General features: G+C 39.3%; 1 pseudogene; it reads left to right on the plus strand.

Moving 5' to 3' along the window:
* Positions 1-5,064: 5,064 nt before the first annotated feature.
* On the plus strand, positions 5,065-14,451 carry LOC119524948 (annotated as a pseudogene).
* The last annotated feature ends 814 nt before the right edge of the window (positions 14,452-15,265 follow it).

A 15,265-nucleotide genomic window follows, 5' to 3' on the forward strand; every position in this document is an offset into this window, starting at 1 on the left:
TTAAATATATCAAAGAGAGAATTATGAACTGGGATATTAAGCCTGAAAAATATAAAAACAAACAAAAATAATGGAAAATTGTGGAAAAGGAAGTATAAGGATGAGAGAGGATAAAGTGAGGAGTTACAACATATATTTGGATGGGAGAGCCAGCAGGAGACTACAGAGAGAATGGGCAGGAGCAACATTGGATGAGATGATATCTAACAATTGCTCAGTGTTGATGAGACATTGATTCATAAACTCAAGAAGCCCCACAAAAGCCAGAAGGATAAATCAAAATAAATACACATTTAGGCATATAATTGCACAATTTGAAAAAAAATCTTAAAATCAGATAGAAAATAAGGATCTCACCAATAGAGGTAATTAATGAAGAGCTGATGACAACCCCAGCAATGGAAGACAGAAACCAGTGGCATGAGGTCTTTACATTACTATTAACAAGTAACTGCCAAAGTAGATTTCTGTAATGAAAAAGAAGTCCTTTAAGAAGAGGTGAAATAAACACTTTTCTGGGCAAGTAAAAACTGAGAAAGTTTGCTGGTAGCAGCTAAGTTTAAAAGAAATGTGAAAAGATATTCTTCAGGTAGGAAGAAAATAATCCCATACGGAAGGTTCAAGATTCAGGATTGATTAAAGAACAAAATTGTTAAACTTGTATATCTAAATGAATACTGAATGCATAATAATAGAATAGAAATAATAGAAAGGATATCTGTGTGCTGGAACATCAATAAATTGTTAAATACACAATAAAATAATGTATATCATAAGATGGGTAAATGGATCTAAGGTGTTTTAAAATACATTATTTGTGAAGTCAATAAAGAATAATTAATTTCAGATTTGATAAGGGAAGTGAAAATGTTGTAATTTCTCAGGTAAACTCTAAAAATGTGTTAAAATAATGCATCTTATCCAAATATATAGGAGAGAAAAATTGAACAAATATAATTAAGTCTAAAAGAAGGCGTTAGAAGAAAAAAAGAACATATAACAGAGAGCACAAATGGCACATGAAAAGGAGGCCTATTTAAATACAGTAATTGGATGAATTATAAGAATTGTAATTTAACTATATTTAACAATCTTTATATTAAACATGAATTTTGGTTATATTTAACAGTAATTATATTGAATATAAATATTCTTCTTAAATGATCAAAATTGTCAAGTGGATTCAGAAAGAAATATATCTATACATATATATAGATCTAAGAAAATCACCTGACATCCAGCAAACTTGACAGTAAAAGGAGGAAAACAATATACCATGTAAATGCTTTTAAAGTAATAAAACTTATTTAACTTTCTCAATATCAAATAAAAGATTAAAAAATTAGGAAAAGCATGGCTTTTGAAAAGTGATGAAACTGCAATATGTCAAAGAGTTGGACATTTTTTTTTTTTTTTACAATTCTCTCAGCAATTGATAGAATAAGCAGAGAATAAGGGAAGATATTGAATATTTGATCACCATGAGCGATAAATTTTACTTAATGCATAAAATACAGAGAATACAAACAATGTCAAAATACACCCTTTTCCATGAACTTAAGCAAACGTAGGGGCAAGAGGGAGAAGAGGGAGAAGAAGGAGGAAACCACAGTCATCCTGTCATTGGCTGTGCTGACCAGGGAAGAAAGTTGGAGGCAAAGAGAAGGGACAGTTGTGGTCTTGTTCTGATGAAGAAGCACAGGACATGGAGATGGGATGGATGGGGGGTGGGGGGAAAGTGAGAAGTCAAGAAAGGTAGCAAAGGGGTCACCAGAACCCCTGTCAAGTGGAGTCCCTGTACATGGAAAGTGGGAGCCAGAGGAGGAGCAGGTTCCAGGGAGATGCTGAGAGTCCCCATATTGTCATGTTAGCCATCCACATGGAGGTGTCATGAAGCAGCTGTGTGTTTATCAGGACTGCATGGAAAGGATTGAGATGGATGAATGAAGGGAGAAGCCATGCCGGTATAGATGGTGTTCAAAGACGAGATGTTCAGTGAGGGAACATGGTGCTGAAGAAGGAAAGTACTCTGAGGACAGAGCCCTGAGGACACACTTATGCTGAGAGGCTTTGGAGGAAAAGAGAACCCAGCAAAGAGGGAGAGGGGAAAGGGCAGTGAAGTCAGTTAAATAACAAACAAAGAGGAGGCTGTAGTGAACCAGACACTAACAGATTTCTGGGACATGAGACTGTGTCAAATGCAGCTAATGGAGTATATTAAAGGAAAATTTGGAGGGAATGGAAAGGTAAAATTGGGTTGTGGTGAGGGTTGCATAACTGTACATTTACAAAAAATGTATATTTAATTTTACAAATTTTATGTCATGTAAACATCCTCAGTTGTTTAAAAAAATAGAAGAATGTTACATACACCTGCCATGTGATCAAGCTTTTCTACTACCATGTATTCACTCTGGGAAATGAAAACAAGTGTTTATAAAAAGGACCTGTGGCCATTCTGTTCACCAGCCTACCTACCACCCACCTGACACCAGCTTGGTGCATAGTCTGCAAGAGTTCAGTGGTGGGTGTGGAGCATGCAGCCATCCCTGCAGCCTCCTCCTCCTCACCCTTTTCCTCACCCCCATCCCACTTCCCCTCCCCACCCTGGATCCTTCACACTCTGCTCCCCCAACTCAGGATAACAATGACCTGTCTGGAATAGCCCAGCAGTGTCCAGATGGCTTTGGTAACAGTCCAGAGGTCACCTACATCCAGCAGCACCTGTAGCCCCTGTGCCTTGGAGTAGAGACTAGCAAGGATGAAATCCAGCTCCTGGTGTTCAAGGAAAATATGGTCATAACACAAGCTGCATACAAGCTTAAGGAGCAGAAAACACATCTAAATTTCAGCCATAAGATATTAAAATATCAAAATGTCCAGGTTTCAACCAAAGATTACCAAACCTACAAAGACAAACTTAGTGATGGCCTGGGCAAAACAGATGATTAACTCATTAGAAACCATCAACAAGGCAGACCAGACCTGGGATATACCAGGCAAAGATTTTTTAAATGGTCCTAAATATGTTCAAAGAGTTAAAGGACAACCTGGACAAAGAAATGAAGGAAATAAGGAAAATGGTAGATGGACACAAAGAGAATATGAACAGAGAGATGGGCATTATAAAAAGGAAACAAAGAGATGAAGATCACTGAAACAGAAAATAGTTCTATCAAGGGCTTCAACAGCAGATTAGAGCAGTTTCTTAAGAAGAAAGAATCAGTGAACTTGAAGATAAGACATTTGAAATCAAAGAGTGTGAGGAGCAAAAAGAAGGATGAATGAAGAAATGTGAATGGGATGTAACAAGCATGTGGGGCACCATCATCTGTACCAATATATGCATTGAGGAAGACCAGGAAGGAGAAAGGAAGAAAAAATAAAGACTGGAAGGTAGGAAGGGAAGGAGAGAGGGGTGGGGGGAGAAAGGAAGGGGTAGAGTTAATATTCAAAGAATTAATGGCTGAAAACTTCCCAAATTTAATGAAAGGCATGAATATACACATCTAAGACACTCAATGAAGTCCAAACAGGATAAACCCAAATATACACACGTATGGGAATATTATAATCAGACTGTTGAATGACAAAGATAGAGAGAATTCTGAAAACCCCAATAGAGAAGGGATATGTCACCTAGAGGACAGCCTCAATAAAATTGTCCTGATTTCTCGCTGGAAACCATGGAAGCAGAAAGGCAGTGGAATGACACAGATAAAGTGCTGATAGCAAAAAATTGCCAACCAAAAATTCTATATGAAGCAAAACTCTTTCAATAATGAGGATGTGATTAAGGCAGAGAAACAAAGGCAGAGGGACTTCATCTCCACTATACCTGTCCTACAAGAGATGCTAAAGAGAGTTTTTCAGACTGAAAGGAAAGGACAATAGACAATAGATTGAGCCACATGAGAAATAAAGATCTCCAGAGAGGACAATGACATGGGTAAATATAAATGCCAGTACTATTTTGTTTTTGGTTTGTAACCCCACTTTTTACTTCCTGCAGGATCCAAAAGACAAATGCATAAAATATTATGATAAAACTGATTTTTCTTCCTAATGTATTAACTTTATAATCTGTTAATAAGAACTACATAAAGGTGGGGGCATGTAGGGGGAGAGGAACATAGTTTCAAATGAGATTGTAATAGATCTATGATATTAAATTTAAGCCTTATGGTAACTACAAAATAATATCAGAGATTATGAGGATCACAAGGCAGAATTTACAGTACAGATTACCACAGTGGGGGCAGGGTGAAAGGGGAATTAATGCATAATTGGGATAGGGGCTCTGTTTGGGGAGATGGAAAAGTATCAGTAGTGGAAGGTGATGAGGGCACCACAACATTGTGAATGTGATGAAGAACATTGAATGGTATGGTTAGGGGTGGTTGAGACAGGAGCATTTATATTGTATAAATATAATATGTTCCCACAATTAAAAAAAGGAGCAAATAGAGAATGACAATTAAGTGCAGCTCATGATACTGCTGAACGGGATCTGTTTTGGTTTGCTAAAGCTACCAGAATGCAGTATACCAAAAATGGGTTGGCTTTTACAATGTGGACTTATTAGTTTGCAAATTTACAGTTCTAAGGCCATGAAAATGTCCAAATTAAGACATCAATTCTGAGGATACCTTCTCTGAAGAAAGGCTGCTGACATTTGGACACCTCTGTCACATGGGAAGGCACATAGCTGGTGTCTGCTGGTCCTTCTCTCAGGGTTCTGTGATTTTCAGCTTCTGGCTTCAGTGGCTCTCTTGGAAATGAATGATTCATATCTTGATAGGTTGTTGGATACTGGGGGTACAAAATAGTGAAAGTTTTACAAATTTGACATTCAGTTAAGATGGGCACAATTCACAGTTTTTCAATTTTACATCACTTTAAGAAAAATAATTAGAAAGAAATAAGTATGATCATTAGAATGTAATTGACACAAGGACATTTTATTTTCCAGGTCTCCCCTCATCTCCAGACCCTCTCACTTATGACCTATCCAAGCTTCCACGTAGTGTTCCACATGGAATCCTTTTAGTGGCTGATGAATTCATGGTTACTGGGCAGAGCCCTGAGGGTCACTACAGTGTTACAGAAGGGCTGCAAACCTCCCTGGAGCCTGACTTTGGGCTGATCTTTGGGGAGCTGCAGGAGGTGGTGATGGAGCTGCTGCCATATGACATGATCCCAGACCTCACATTCCACTGCCTCTACCTGTCATCAGCTTACAGGTGGGACCCTTATTGCTTTTCAGATTTTGTCCAGTTTGCTAGAAGACAGATTTAAGTAAGATGGGAAGAGCAAGTTGCCAACACACTGGCTGCACAGATCAAAGAAAAATCAGTCAACAAAATAAGTTTGCTCATAGGGTTTTGCAGAGACTGTCCCATTTGTAGATGCTAAGTTAGAGAAGGAAACCTTACAAATACTCAATCTTATAGATACCTACAGAAAGGCAGAGTATAAAAGTGATGCTAATCAAATTAACTTTATTGGCCCTAAAACTAGAGAAAGAAAGGATCCAAATCCTCAAAACTAGATTTGACAATAGAGATGCTAAATACACTGAAGTCTTTGAAAGGGCTCATGAGAACCATACCAGGGTACTGGGTGTGGGAATCAAAGCAGCTCTGCCCCCTCCCCTCTGCTCAGGCCCCCAGAGCCTCCAGGCTGCATCACCCAGCCGGCCTCCCTCTGAAGGTCACGGTGGCCCTGGATCCAGCAGGACCCCTCCACTGGCTGCAGATCCTCCACCTCCTCTTCCTGGTCTCAGAAGTGAGCTCTTCCATGGCCAATTCCTCCTTTTAGAGTGAAAGACTATCAACTTCCAGAAAAACACCAGGAAATGTGGGACTTTCTTTTCAAAAAAATTAAACTTTCTTCCAGTAGTTGAAGAAACTGCAACTACTTAAGCATTTGCTCAAATTGAAACTAGATCAAACTACATTTCCCAAGACAATATTTTCTGATTATTGTTTATATATGAATCTAAGTTAACTATTTATATTTTGTTATTATATCTGTATATTACAAATATTGTAGTTTTAAAATATAGATACTGATCAGAGACATTTATACATCAGAAAGAGTATTTTTGGGGAAAGGGTTGAATTCCTGTTGGTCACAAATCCTCAGTAAAGGCAACATTTTTTTAAATGGAGTATGTATTAGTTAAACCATTGAAAAATGAATATATACTTTGGGGTGTAGTTAACTGTATTCTTAGAGATAAATTAATATACTTTAATATTATATTCTAAAATAAGAAAGATTAAAAAATAAAATTGGCAAGTTCAGCTGTAGATGATTTTCTTTCTCTGCCATATGCTGGACTGAGAGTTTTCTGACCATGAAGAAATACCCTGGGACAATTTGGGGAAGCCCCACATCCCACCCTTTGTGCCTCTCCCTCACCATCTGACACAACTCACAGGAAAGCTGAAGGAGCAGCCTGGGTTTCTCCCCCACAGAAATATCTGGTGTCCCCAGAATTAGTAGTTCTAGTCACAAATGACCCTCCCTATATAGGCAGTGAGCACTAACTGGGGAGTATTAGTGATGGTGGAAGGAAGCAGGTAGTGACACTTCTAGCAGGTGTGTTAGGGGATAAATTAAAGGACAGAAAAATTGTTATAAGAAGGTAAAGGATGACTTCTCAAAATAGAGCTTGGGTCAGATCATAGAACAGTGAAGGTGAGAAAGAATGTCCCTGTCCTTATGGAGCAGATATTTAAGTGGTGGGGGTAGTCTGCTGGTTTGAATCTATTATGTACCCCAGAAAAGCCTATGTTCTTTTAGTTGAATCTTGTGGGGGAGACATATTGTGGGTGGGACCTCTTGATTTTGTTGTTTCCATGGAGACAGGACCCTGCCCATTCAAGTTGGGTCTTAACCCCCTTGCTGGAACCTCTCTGAGAGGATAAAAGGCAGACATTTTGAAGACAACTCAGAAATGCTTAAAAAGAAAACACCCAGGAGAAACAAAAGTACCCACAGGGAAGCTGAGACAGAAGCTCAGAGACATTTTGAGAAATCCACTGAAACCAGAATCTAAGCCCAGGAGAGAAGGATCAGCAGAGCCAGCCATGTGCCTTCCCATTTGACAGAGGATCCCTGGATGCCATCAGCCTTTCCTCAGAGAAGGTATCTACCTCCTGAGGCCTTAATTTGGACATTTTCATGGCCTTATAACAGTAAATTTACAACCAAATAAATTCACATCATAAAAGGAAAACCGTTTCTAGTATATTATATTCTGGCAGCTATAGGCAAACCAAAACAGGGAGATACTGAACAGAGAGATTGAACAGTGCACAGAGGATGTCATGCAATGGTAACATAACAGAGAAGACTGTCCAGGGAAGGGCAGGAGTGATGGGTGTGGGAAATGGGGGCTCTGAGGAGACATCAGGAATCCCCTCTGAAGAGAGGACATCTGAGCAGTGAAGCAACCTGGCGACAAGCACTGCAGGATGAAGGGAAACAACAGGTGAGGGTGATACAGTGGGTGTGAGAGTGTTGTGTTTGGGGATCACCCAGAGGCCAGGGAAGCCAATATGCAGTGAGTGAATGGTGGCTGGAAGGGTGGGGTTAAATGCCATCACCAGGGTAAAGAGTTTAATTGTAATTTAGGAAGACAGTGGCAGTGATGTGGGGAAAAGGGACTAGCAGGAGGAACAGGGACTCTTTAAGATGAGGATGTTGATTGCTGCACTGGGGGGAGCAGTGGAGACAAGGATCAGCTCCAGGTCCTGTTCTGCAGAAATTGAGAGACTCCTGATGCTATCAGTTTCCTTCCTTCCATCTCTTTAGTGAGAGTTTTGTTCACCACCTTTCTGTCCTCAAGTAACTGGGGTCCTGGCCACACTTTCACATCCCCATGCATGGGGGGAAGCAGCTGAGTGGGGCTCTGTGTGCCTGGGGGGGCCTGTGCTTCTCAGTGCTCCTCTGGGGGTTCACTGGGTGAGGATGCACATGGATCTGAAGCCTTTGCCTTGGGTGGCTTCAGATCTCCAAGAAAGCCTCCTCCAGCCTCCTAGCTGGGTGTGGTGAGCCTGGCCACCAGAATTCTGGGAGCCGAGGAGGGGCAGAGTGAGGGGGATCAGTCTACAGGCTTTCACTGGGGCTCCTGCTTCTTTCAATGGGGTTCTCACCTCCACCTCACCTATTCCCACATCTACAAGTTCATAGCCTCTTTCTTTTTCTTTTTTAATTCATTTTTATAGAGATATAGTCACATACCATGCAGTCATACAAAACAAAGTGTACATTCAATTGTTTACAGTGCCATTATGTAGTTGTACATTCATCACTAAAATTAATTTTTGACATTTTCATTACCACAGACACAAAAATAATAAGAATAAAAATTAAAGTGAAAAAGAACAATTAAAGTAAAAAAGAACACTGGGTGTCTCCTCCCCCATTTTTCTACTCATCCATCCATAAACTGGACAAAGGGGAGTGTGGTCCACATGGCTTTCCCAATCACATTGTCACCCCTCATAAGCTACATTTTATACAATTGTCTTCAATCTTCATGGGTTCTGGGTCGTAGTTTGATAGTTTCAGGTTTTTACTGCTAGCTATTCCAATTCATTAGAACCTAAAAAGGGTTGTCTATATTGTGTGTAAGAGTGCCCACCAGAGTGACCTCTCAGCTCATTTTGGAGTCTCTCTGCCACTGAAGCTTATTTCATTTCCTTTCACATCCCCCTTTTGGTCAAGAAGCTGTTCTCCATCCCACAATGCCAGGTCTACATTCCTGCCCAGGAGTCATATTCCATGTTGCCAGGGAGATTTACTCCCCTCAGTGTCAGATCCCACATAGAGGGGAGGGCAGTGATTTCATCTGCCATGTTGGCTTAGCTAGGGAGAGAGGGCCACATGTGAGCAACAAAGACATAGCCTGTTTCTTGTCTTTCCTTGTCTCATGCAAAGCTGGGGTGGAGAAGGGGAAAGATACCTACCTGTGCAGAACCTTATGTCTAACTCCTCCTCTGGGAAATTTTTCAGACATTCTATTTTCATCCTCACTTTTCAACTCAATCTTTGTGGGTGTCTATGAATCCAATGCCTACTTCTAAACACAAATCCTTTTGTTTTTGGTGGAACTTAGGTTTAATTAGTCTCTGATGTTAAGTTTTAATTTTCTGTATGTCTGCTTCCTATTTGTAATAGCAAAATACAGGCTCTGTCAACAGTAGAATGAATAAATAATGATATATGCATGCAGAAGAATACTATCCAGAAAAAGGAACAACCAACTGCAATATTATTGATAAATTTCAAAATATAAGGTTTAGTTAAAAAAGCCTGTTACAAAGAATGTTATATTTTACACTTCTATTTAAATAAATCACAAGTACCAGCATAACTAATTTACAATGTGAGAAATCAGGACAGTGATTACTTTTGGGAGGAATGAAGACTGGAAGGGGCAGGAGATATTCTGGTAATATTTTCCTTCTTTATCTGGGTGTTGGTAAAATAGGATTAAATGGGGGTGGTTCAATGATTTTTCATTTGTTAAAAATCAACTACACATAAATGTGTACTTTTGCATGTATATTTCAATGAGAAGTAAAATTTAGTGTGTTTGTAGTATTTATATTAGAAAAACTCTGCCCGGATGGTAAATCACTTTGGATTTCTTTCATCAACTAATCTTCACATCACAGATGGCTTTTTTGACCCTTGAATTTTGCCAAAGAGTCACCAAAGAGAATGTCTTTTGTTGCTCAGATGTGACCTCTCTCCCTAAGCCCACTCAGCCGGTAAACTCACTGCCCTCCCCCATACATGGGACATGTCTACCAGGGTTGAGCCTGGACCAGCATTATGTGATTGAGAAAGTTTTCTTGACCAAAGGGAGGAAGAGAAATTAAACAAAATAAAGTTTCAGTGGCTGAGAAATTTCAAATGGATCCAAAGGTCATTTTGAATGCTATTTTCATGCATTAGAGAGACATCCCTTTTTAATTTTTAGTGTATTGGAAGAGCTAGAAGGAAATACCTGAAACTGTTGAACTGGAATCCAGTAGCCTTGATTCCTGAAGACAACTGTATAACTGTGTAGTTTATAAGGTGTGACCGACCATGGGATTGGGAAAAAATTGTGGCACATACTCCCTTTATCCAGTGTATGGACATATGAGTAGAAAAATGGGGACAAAAAGTAAATGAATAATAGGAGGGGATGGGGGTATGGGATATTTTTGGTGTTCTTTTATACTTTTACTTTTATTCTTATTTTTGTATCCTTTGGCTTTTATTTGTCATATCTTGTCTCTTTTTTACCATTTTAGTGATCCTTACTGATATTCTTCATTTCTACACTCTTCTATGTTATGGAAAAGCAGGCATGTCCTTCCCTAACCCTTCCTGGTCTGTGTGGACAGATCTGCTTGGTGCTGTGGTTCATTGTTAGACACCTCTATTTTTCACACACCAAATTCCTGTCATTCAACAACTTTGTCAATAAAAATCTGATATCTGATTCCATTCACCTGTCATTTGTCTTTCATTTATGTGAATAATGTGATGATTTATAGAGATATTGAGTGATTCCTCTTCAGTCCCTCAGCAATAATGGGCTGTGCAGAAGTCCTGGTGCTAATGACACAAACGGACAGTTATCCAAAAAGTAAAGTTCTTGCTTTTTTCTCTTTTGTACTGGCAATACACAGACAGAAAAGCAAAGACCAACCATGGTATAAAACAAAATGGCTTCAATATGGAGAAAGTATTAAATGCAATCAAATATATTTGCAATTAATATTATAAATTGCAAGACTATCCTCTTAGATTGTATCACATATCAAAGCCCAACCTTAGAGGCAATGTGGGAAGATGTCAAAGTAGGAATCTCCAGAAAATTAATTTTACTCTTAAACAATGTATGAATCCAAGAAGAAATCACAAGGGAAATTATTTCTTGTCTTCAGGCAAATGAAAATGTAAGCACAACATACTAAAATTAATGTGATGCATCCAAGGACAAGTTATGAGGGAAATTTATAGCCCTAAAGGTTTACATTAAAAAAGAAGAAATATTTCAAATCTGATGTTTTAGTTTGTCCTTTTCTAGTACTCAAAATTAGAGTACAAGAAAAAGACAAATGAAACCCACAGTGAGCAGAAGAAAGGTAAAAACAAATATTATATTGGAATTACATGAGATAGAGAATAAAAATACAATAGAGGCATCAACAAACACAAAAATTAGTTCTTTGAAATGATTAGTAAAATAAACTTTTAGCTAGACTGAAAAAGAATAAAATAGAGAGGATCCAAATAAGAAAAATCAGAAATGCAAAGGAGGGCATTAATACTGACTCCTATCACAGAAATAAAAAGGACTATAAGATAACCGTATGCCAAGAAATTGGGTAAAGTAGAGGAAACTAGAGGAAATGGACAACTTCCTAGAAACACAAAATGCCTGTGTTGACACTAGAAGAATAAAAGCTTCTCAACAAACCAGTGACTAGTAAAGACATTGAATCAGTCATCAAATCCTCCCAAAAAAGAAAAGCCCTGCACCAGATGGCTTCACAGAATTCTATCAAACATTCCAAGAAGAACTAACTCCAATTCTGTGCAAACTGTTCCAAAAATTGAAGAGGAGGGAACACTCCCTAACTCATTCTCTAAGGCCAAGATCACCCTGATACCAAAGCCTTTTAAAGACACCACAAGAAAAAACTTCAAACCAATGTTTATGAATATAGATGCAAAAATCCTCAACAAAAATACTAGCAAACCAGAAACAATAGCATATTAAAAGAATTATTCACCATGATCAAGTAGGATTTATCCCTGTTATGCAAGGTTGGTTCCATTTAGAAATGGGCAAAATATTTCAACAGACATCTCCGCAAAGCAGACAGAAAGCACAGGAACAGATCCTCAACATCATTAGCCATCAGGGAAATGAAAATCAAAATCACAATGAGATACCATTTCACACCCATTAGAATGGCTGCTATTTTTTTAAAAGAGAAAATAGCAAGTGTTGGAGAGGATGCAGAGAAATAGGAACACTCATTCACTGCTGATGGCAACATGAAATGGTGTAGCCACTGTGGAAGACAGATTGACAGTTCCTCAGAAAGCTAAGTATAGAACTGCCATTTGACCTGGCAATCCCAGTACTACATATACGCTGAAAAGAATGGAAAACAGGGACTTGAACACATATTTTCACACCAATGTTCATAGCAGCATTATTTACAACTGCTAAAAGGTGGAAGCAACCCAAGTGTGCATCAACTGATGCATGGATAAATAAAATGTGATATATACCTACAATGGAATTTTATTCCTCTCTAAAAATTAATAAGTTCCGATATCTGTGACAACATGGTTGACTCTGGAAGACATCATGTTGTGTGAAGTAAGCCATAATCAAGAGGAGGAATATTGTATGATCTCACTGATTTGAAACAAAGAGAATAAGCAAACTCATAGAGTCAGAATTTAGAATACAGGTTACCAAGGTAGAGGGTTGTGATACAGAATGGGAAGTTAAGGCTTAAAATGTATAGGGTTCCTATTTGGAATGATGGAAATTTTTTGTTAGTGGATGACATAGATGGCATAGAACACTGTGAATGCAATTAATTAACAGCACTGAAATAATCATATATCTGACTATGAGTAAAAGAGGAAATGCTAGATCACATATATGGAAAAAGAATAAATTTTAAAAATTCATGGAACTACACTACACACACAGTGAACCCCAAGTTATTCCATGGACTTTAGTTGCTAGTATAATTACAAAAGTGTGCTATCATCAGTTGTACCAAATATTCCACAACAAAGCAAGGTGTTGGTGTTGGGGTGGTATACAGGAATTTTGTATTTTCTTGGATGATTGTTTTGTAATCTCACAAGTTGTCTAATAAAGACAAAATTTTTAAAAAAAAATTTGTTACATCTCCTTAAGGTGACTGTAATTATGTTCCTTGCAATACATGTAATCTCCATTTCATAACAAAATTTCTGTGAACTCCCTTATAAAATCAGTTTTCGTTGACTTCCTGCACTAAATAATGAATGTCCTTGCCAAAGTCTGTATTTAATCCTATAAATTATTTTTAGTTCATCTATGGGTAGCATTTACTAACCTATAAGAATTCTCTGAATCCATCTCTGGTGATATTTGAGAAAGAATTTATATGTTTATAATATTATAAGAAGTATGGTTGATTTTCCTGAAGGTTTTTTTTTCCAGTTAGATTTTTATTATGAACAAAACTTAATTAAAAGTTGGACAAACTGCCTCAAAACACACAGAGTGTCAGGATGACCAACAGTTAGAAAAATGGTCATCTGTCACCCATGCCTTCACCAGAGTCCTCAGGTTGCCAAGGGTTGGTGGCGGAATCTGAATCGGTTTTGTGATTTTTATTAGGATACTGATGGCTACCCCCGTATAAACCCCTCCAGAATCGCTGGCAGAAACAAGTCGCCACCAGAGAGGGGGCAGACGGGCCCATATCTCCATTTCATTTATTTCCTCCCACAGAAGTCTGGGAGTTGGGTTGTTTCAGTCATTTCTGTGCTACTTGTGAAAAAATGCTTGAGCAGGGAGCCCCGACACCTGAAGAGTGGAGAGAGGCCGGGGGAGGCCCCATCAGACCCCTGCAAACCGGCCTCTGCTGGCCGCCTGGAGACTGCAGCTGGCCGTGGGCAGCACGTCCCTCCCCAGGAGGCTGCAGACAAACCAAAGGAGAAGAAAGAGAAGGAGAAAAAGAAGAAAGACAAGAAGAAGAAGCACAAAGCGAAGGCCGAGGAAGAGATGAAGGCTGCGGTGGACCCGCCAGCCAAGCAGACCCAGCAGAAGTTTCCTGCCAAGAAGGCCAACTGGGGGGACCAGGGCCAGCAGGCAGCGGAGGAAGGGCGGCAAGCAGGCATCGGCCTCCTGCTGAGAGGGGGAGGGGGAGGAGGGGAGGGGGAGGAGGAGAAGGGGGGCTGCCGTTAGCTACAATGAGGAGCGCCAGCTTAGCCTGGACATGCACTGGCTGCCTGGGAGAACCAGGCCGGGTGGTGCACATCACCCAGTCTCAGGAGCGCTCGCTCAGGCGCTCCATCCCCGAGGACATCGAGATTGACTTTGAGACCCTGAAACCCACCAGATTAGGAGAACTGGAGAGATATGTCAAGTCTTGTTTACAGAAAAAACAAAGGAAACCATTCTCCACAAAAGGGAGAAAGCAGGCAGCCAAGTCAAAAGAGGAGCTAGCTCGGGAAAAAAGAAAGAGAGAAGCGGCTGCAGGATGCCAATGGACGGCTGATCAACGACAAACCAAGAAAGAGAAATCCGGCTCCACGCCCTCGGGAGGGCCTTCCCGGCTCGGCAGCAGCAGCGCCTCCCAGTCTGGAAGCAGCAGTTCCAGTGGATGCAGTTTGGATAGCAGCGACTCGGAGTAAACTCTGGGCTTGGACAGAACAGAAGAGACAGATGTTACATACGCCGGCGCGCTGCAGTTTCCTTTCCATGGTTAATATATGACTTTCATCCCCAAAGGTTCTGTAGTCATTCTCCTGCATCTCATCACTTGAATAAACTTGACCCCCATATCTGGCTTCTGATTCTTTTTTTTGTATTCTGATGTTAAATGTTTATCACTGAATTATACATAGTGTGAGGGAAATTTGTTTATTTTTTACTGTTTCATGTTTCTCTGTCCACACACAAAGTAAGCATTCCAAAACTCTAAAATTACATTTATTTTAAATTTTATTGAACTAAATCATAAAATTGTCATTTCATTCACTTTGTATCTTTACTAGTAATATTGATTTTTTTCATTTTTGGGTCTGTCTTCCATAGCTTTCAGTTACTCTCTACACATTTCTTTAAGGTTTTACTTATTTCTTTTTCCTTTTGCTCCTTTTCAATCATGTCCTGTAGGATTATGTGTGATTTTTTACAAATGCCTGTTTTACTTTTCTTTTATATCCAGTGTGTTCCTTATCTGAAATGGCTCTCTTCTGTTATTTTTAATTGCTTTAGAGCCCTGCCAATTTTCTCTTCTCTTACCATAAAAATCTCTTATTTCTATTCTCATAACTGTATTTTGAGGTCTGGTTTGGTAACATATTTATGATTTTTCATCAACTTATTATTATTACATGAATGGGTGCAGGGATCAGTGTCATCTCATGATAACTTGAATAATTGGCAAGAAAACCCATTTTGTGATCTTTCTGGAGAGGAGGCTCAGTGAGATCAAGGACTTCC

This window comes from Choloepus didactylus, assembly GCF_015220235.1.
Source record: "Choloepus didactylus isolate mChoDid1 chromosome 23 unlocalized genomic scaffold, mChoDid1.pri SUPER_23_unloc10, whole genome shotgun sequence".
Lineage (NCBI taxonomy): Eukaryota > Metazoa > Chordata > Mammalia > Pilosa > Megalonychidae > Choloepus > Choloepus didactylus.